We start from the raw sequence: 6959 nt of genomic DNA on the forward strand, positions 1-6959 counted from the left end.
GCCTATCATATCCTCTTACAGGTCCCAAAACTCTAAAATAATTTTGTTTTTCTTAATCACCCTTAATATAAGAAATGTGGCTCTAGCCATCAGTTATCATGTGAAATTATTCTTAAGGGCAGAGATTAAACATCCAGAGAATTAGAGAAGAACCATATTTTATTTCTTTAATTCTTCATATAACTAAAGAATAAATGATAAGGAGATATTACAAAATATTTATTTAGGATGGATTTTGGAACATCATTGTGGGAAACATACAGTTATAAGTTGTTTATTACATGGTTCTTCTTTAGCCTGATCCGTGGAATAATTGTATTCTCAATAGTGAATTCTTAATGTACTTTTGAGCAATATAATTTAAATATAGTGCAACTGTCGAATATTGATCTGGCATTGACTTACGACTGATATCCAAATCATAATGGTGCTGTGTCTTAAGGCTACAAACATCCAACCCCTTACTTTATTATCTTTTATATTTTATTAGCAAAATTAAACTTCTGTCCTTCTAAAATTAAAATTTACAGTGAATACATTTAGAAAATCCACATGAACACACTTCTGTGGCTATGAAACCAGCCTAAAAACCTTCTGACACTTCAAAGAGGCCTTTTGAAATTAGAAAATAACACTTTTCTCTATGTTATTTCCATGCTGCAGTCAAAGGTGCAACTTCATTCCCTGTGGATAATATAAAGAAAGATTTACATGACAAGGTAACTTGGTACCATTACCAAATAGTTGTAGAAAATTAGAACATATTACCAGCCTTACTGAGAAAGCTGGAAAAATGCATCATTAAGTTAGTCTCTGCAATTTTGTGATGATTTGGCCTTCCTGTTAGCCTGCACTACCTGGTGAAGTTAAATCAAGTCGGTTAGCAAAAGTTTCAATAACTGCAATGAGGCTATATATTCTCTGTACTTCTGAGAAACTGATTAGGTGAAGGTTTTATCATCTGGTCATCCATGCTCAGTCAAAAGTGGAAGATGAGAGTTTAAGAGCCTCCTGAGTGGCATTTTGAGCTAGGTCTCGAAATGCCATTGTTTCTTACCCATCACAGATGACTTGGAGCTCAGTACACTGCAGGTGTCCAGCAAAGTGCTGGTGTTACCCTGTGTTACAGCAGATGATGCTACTGGATTCAGTTAACGGGTGAAGAATGGCCTGTACAAAACACAGACTTACTTTTGATTTACAGTGGAAGTTACTGAAAATAATTTGTCTGCCTTAAGTGGGTGGAGGTAGGATTAAAAGACAAGCTAAGAGTGAGAATGCCTATAGGGATAAAATGTTCCTGTCTAAAGACCAGCACTGCAGTCAAGAACTGTGACCGTGTTCACAGGGGTTCTTGGATGAGGGAAGAGACGAGAATGTTGACTCCATGATCAGAAGGCTTGATTTCTTATTTTATGATATATATATATATTACATTATAACGATACTAAAAAGAAATAGAAGGAAAATGTTTCCTCAGATGCTAACTAAGCTAAGAATAGAAAAGAAAAGAATGATAACAAAGGCAGCTCTCTCGGACTCTGTCTGAGATAGCTCGGTCCTTGATTGGCCATTAATTATAAACATCCAAGATGGGCCAATCACAGGTGGACCTGTTGCATTCCACAGCATCAGATAACTATTGTTTACATTCTGTCTCTGAGGCCTCTTAGCTTCTCAGAAGGAAAAATCCTAAAGAAAGCATTTTTAGTGAAAAGATGTCTGTGACAAAGAACAGACAGCTAAATATCTGGGATCTTCCTTTGGGTGTTTCCAAGATAATTAGGCTAAAAGGCTGTGTCTCCTTGTGACACATCTGAGTTTAGTAGGATTTAGATGTCCTTTGTTTATTTTGGCTAGGAAAAATTTATTTAAAGAAAGCCATCAAGTTGTTTCAAAGGCACAGATTCCTTTGGCATTTTGACTGGCTTTCCTTGTGTTGTTATAGGAGGTAGTAGTGCTGAGATAAAATTTACAAAAGGTTTTTTCAAGGTTTATGTGGTGCATGACATCAGCAAGCCTTCAGCACAGTCTCTGTAGTAAGTGCAGCAATGAGACGTGTAGTTATAGAACAGTCACTTCTGTCTCCAGGCTCTTTGGTATAGGACAGAGCTGGGGCAGACCCACATCTTACAGCATCTAACAGCTTACATCGTCCACTTGGGTTCTGCTGTAATGAATAGGGAGCTACAAAATAACAGTATAGTTCTCGTTGTCATACTTGTGGAAAATGCAACTAAGAAGCTCATTCCTTCAGAGTAGAGGTTTTCCAGCCTGACCCTCACCCTGGTGACTCCTCTGCTTTTTCTCTTGCTCAGTGTTTCAGATTAAAAAGGAACAGTCCAGCAGTCCTGCGGTCTTTGCAGCTTACATTTAATTTTTTTTGAGGTGTTGAATATGTGATTGTGAGTTTTGTGTGGTTTGATTTTGCTTTGCTTTGTTTTTAAATTTTCTCCAGCAAAGACATAAAAAATTTAAGTAATAGAACAGTTTGGGAGGCAATTTAAAACCCTATGTGGAGAACCCAGCATGGTCAAACTGCCTCCTAACCCCAAATTTTACTAAATCATCTTTCAGTTATGATGCCACATACGCTATTGACATGCAGGTATTTGCTCAACTTGGCTTTACCTGCTGTGATCCTTGTAGCTGTGGAAGGCCTTGCTAGTCTTGAACTGTAATTCAACCTTTAATGTTTCTGAGAGAAGAATTTCCTTTCCTGTCTTTCCTGATGTGGGGGGATGCGGATGATAGAAGACAAATGCTGGATGTAGAGGCAGACACTTGCTAGCAGTTGCTTACTTGATTCCTTCTCCCCCTCCTTCATGGAAGCTTACTGAAGTGCAGGAAAAAAGTAGAGCAGAAACAGACTGGTATAAATTATTCAAGGATTCTGCTGTTTCTAAGAAGAATCCAGAAGGAGTCTGCCTATAAAGCATCAACATGACATTTTTGAATTGTGATAGGTGGGTTGAGAGAAGAAAGCTTAAGAATGGCAGAACGCTGATGTAAGGAAACAGACATTGTTTTAAACTAAGCAAGCCTGCTTTATCTCTGAGGTGCACACAGCTTTCCAGCGATTATGAGTTTGGGAAAAAGGGACATGGGGGTGGAACAGGATGTATTAAAATCTTACAGATTCTTTTCAATAGTTTAAAAAGGCTCTGTTCAGTACTACTATGGGAAATAAAAAAGAGAGTCCAACTGGGCTTCTTTGCTATTTTACTCCTTTGGCCAAAACTGGGGAGCGATCCACTTGCCCAAATTAAAATGTTGAAAACTCCTTTTTCTTCTGATTGGCAATTTGGAATCTTAACTTGTTTGTGATCTGCCTGATTTCCCTGTAGACTCCAAAGTATAAGAGGTGCAAAGAAGCTGTAATTTTTTATTTAGCTTCAGTAGATAGTAACAATGCAATGGTGCCAGATTCCCTTATTTGATAGAGCATTTTTTCAATTGGGAAGCCCTACAGCAATGTCAAATGCTCTCTATTTAATGACATCCCTATATCTTAGAACTAAAATACTATTTTGGACAGACTGAAGGCAATTTTCCAGGTGAATAAAATATCTCCCAGGACTAGAGACAGTGAACAATACCTTATGTTGAATGGAGCATCTATGTAAAATTCATGAATTTGTCACTGTATTTTTTGGCTTTGTAGCTTTAGCTCAGTATTTCAAATCTTTGACTCCCATGATTTAGCCCTATGGCCTTTCTCTTTTTCCCTATAGGTGATTCAAGCTTTCTGTTCCTAAAGTAGGTTTTGTGAAAAAGCAAAGTGTGCTACCTATACAGAGGCTAGGCATAAAAGTGATATTCACAAAAGGCCAGCCTACAGAAGTAGATTTCCTTCTCTTTCTCTTTCCATATATAATTTGTATATAGTACGATTTCATTTCCCAGCTGAATTTCTTTCTTTACTGTTTTTGTCCCTTTTGGGCTGACTTTTTTCTCTTCTCTGTCCTGCAGTGTATGATTTTCTTTTTATCTGCTCACCATTCCTTTTTGCCTCAGATGCACAATGCCAATACTATTTGAATCAAATTTTTAACAGATGAATACATTAAAAATAAGGCAAAGTTATCCAGCCCACTTTGTCCAGGCAAGGACACTTTCCACAGGAAAATGTGTTCTATTTTCCACAGGAAAATAACATCTTTGCGTAGTTAGCCAAAGGTAAGATTCAGAACTATGTCTTTGATTAAATTTTTATGAAATAGATGCTCCTAAAATGGACCCTAAGTTTTATGGTGTAGATCTCTTTTAGCTCCCTCTTGTTATTGAAAGCATGGCCAGAAAATACTGGGTTATTTTTTTTTTTTAATGCCACAAAAGGAAACTTCAGACTTTTAGGTCTGCTTGCAGCATGAAGGGGCAAATTTGGGGCACTGAATGTCCTTTATGAAAGCAGCAGTTAGACCTGCAGAGCAGGTCCCTGTCCCCACTTAGGCTGGCCTATCATCTCCTGTAAAACCAAAGATCTTTGTTTGGGAATGAGGGACTATTAACTCACAGGAAATCTAGGCCAGCCCAGGTAAGTCTGATCAGAGAAATACTCTCTAGTGTTTGCAGCTTGTGCTTGTAACAGATGAGGGGATAGTATTCACCCAAATATTTTTCTTCCATGCAGTTTTGTTTCTTTTGTATCCCCCAAGGTATTAGCTTCTGCAGCCTTCCCTGCCTGCAGGTGATGGCTGAGAGCACAGAGCAGCGGGTCACCCTGGCAAGAGGCAGCATTTGTGTGAAGCTTTGTGCCAAAATCTGCTGCTGGAGTGCTCCAACTGTTCACTCTCCATTTTTGTCTTGGCTCAAGGAACAGCCACCTCCTGCCATGTCTGCTACTACAGAGCAAAAACTGGATTCCCACCACTACTGCAGTTCATCAGCCAACTCCTACTACTTTTACCAACTGCAGAATGGGCATGAGCAGTCACATTTACTCAGTGTGCATGCTTCCCACATGTTAACCCAGACGTGCCTTTGGCTTGCCAATCACTTGCTACTGTGCCTTTAGAATAGTACATGCAATGCTCCTCTGTCTCCTGGATGGAGGCGAGACTGACAAGATCTCACCTGTAAGCCAGGAAGCTTCAGTCCCTGAATTAAAAACACCAAATCAAAGTGCTAAGACAAAATCTCTTTTGTTCATAAAGTTTGACATGATACTTGAAGGTAGTAGGCTGAGTAGCCACATGGGAAATCTGTGAGTCTTCAGGCTTTTTCACCCCCAAGGACTGGATGTGAGAGAAAGCACAGCTCTAACATGCTGAATCTTTGGCAGGAGTGAGCCAGGCAAAGCAGAGAATGTTTCTTCAGTCCCAGCTGCTGGTTGATTGATGGGAACTGAGTTGGTGATAACTCTGGAGGGAGATGTTTGCCCTTTCTTCCATCTGGAGCTGCCGTGTTATGACTCATGGGAATGGCTATGGAACAGGCTGGGCTGGCAGACATTCTCCAGCAAATCAGACTGGAAGCTGTGGAAATAAGCAAGTTATCCAGGGGTGCTTGTAGGGAATGCAGTTTGATTTATCTAATGCTGATGGCTTTCATAAAAACACAAAGTGCTGGGAAAGCAGAATGTGTCTATGTGGTGAAGATGAGGAAAAAATTGCAGATGTCATCTTCTAGCTCTCAAAATGATTGTTTTTACAGGGCCAGATTCTGCCCTGGCATCTACTTGATGCATCACTGTAAAGTATTTATTTTGCATGTAAGGTGGTGCCACCTGCCAGGGCTTAAATTACAGAGACTCCCATCTCTCCTTAATCCCAGTGCCCTTCTGTGCCCTTCCGTGAAACTTACGTTAAGGTTCTGAGCCACGTAGGTCATTACAAACATTGTGTAAGGCAAATGCAGAGGTGCTGCTGCCTAAGCAGCTATCCATATTCATTAATGGATAGCTAAAGCAGGTGTAATATTAATAACTTGCTTCAATTTTGGTTGTGCAGGAAAAACATCAAGCTCAAGAGTATCCAGGAGAAAAGAAAATGTTGACATTAATTGTGCAATATGGTACAATGAAAAGGGATATCCCATGGAGAATCCCAACTGAGGTGTGATGTCTGGGGTGAAAGTTCATGTCACAGAGTACTTGAAAAAACACCATTCAATTTCTACAGCTTTCTAAATATGCAGAGGAGAAAAAGTGTTTCCAAATAATAATACAGAAGAAAATCAAGGAGTCTTGTCCAGAGCATAGTGCTTTTAATCTTGAAATGCATTGAAATTGGTCTATGTGCAGAATTTCTGCTGTAGGGTAGAAAAGTCTTTCAGCTCTGTTCAGAGAAACAAATCCACTCATCCAAAGCACTGGGGATGGGAGGTCAGACTATGGTAGCTGTTATATTAATACCTGGGTTTGGTTATTTTAACCAAAGGTGGGGTTTGTTTGTTTTTTAGTGAGGTTTAAGACTTTTTAAACTTTGTAACCTACAAGCAAATTGCTGAAAGAATAACATTTTCCACGATGTTTTCTATGGGGCAAAGAAATTTGACTTTGTGTGATGATTAATGTTTAATGGGTTCAATAGATAACTACATAACAGTGGAAAAATAATTTTCATTTTTTTATTTTCTGTAAATCTTAATTATTTCTCCTTTTAACTTGATATTTAATTTCAAACCCTGACTTTGCTTCCTCATATTTTTAAATTTTCACCTATAATTTAATGGTTTAAACATGTAGCTGTTTATGGTAATTCAGACCAGACAAATGCATGCCATTTTACTTCTTTTATATCTATTTTTCTTTGTAATATTTATTTTTTCCTGAAAACAGACATCCTCCTAAAAAAATCAAAACATTTTGCTGTAACTAATTTTCATATCATAGATTAGAATTTTTCTTAAAAATAAAAAAAAATGAAAGGCCAGGTATTTGAGGCAAAGGAAGTGCTTAATTGAAAACTTCTGACTGCAAGGTTTATAACCCTTGGTGTCTATCCAAAAGTTCCACC

The sequence above is a fragment of the Agelaius tricolor genome, unplaced genomic scaffold (assembly GCF_023055355.1).
Source record: "Agelaius tricolor isolate 1412-34295 unplaced genomic scaffold, bAgeTri1.0.p SCAF_1, whole genome shotgun sequence".
Classification (NCBI taxonomy): Eukaryota; Metazoa; Chordata; class Aves; order Passeriformes; family Icteridae; genus Agelaius; species Agelaius tricolor.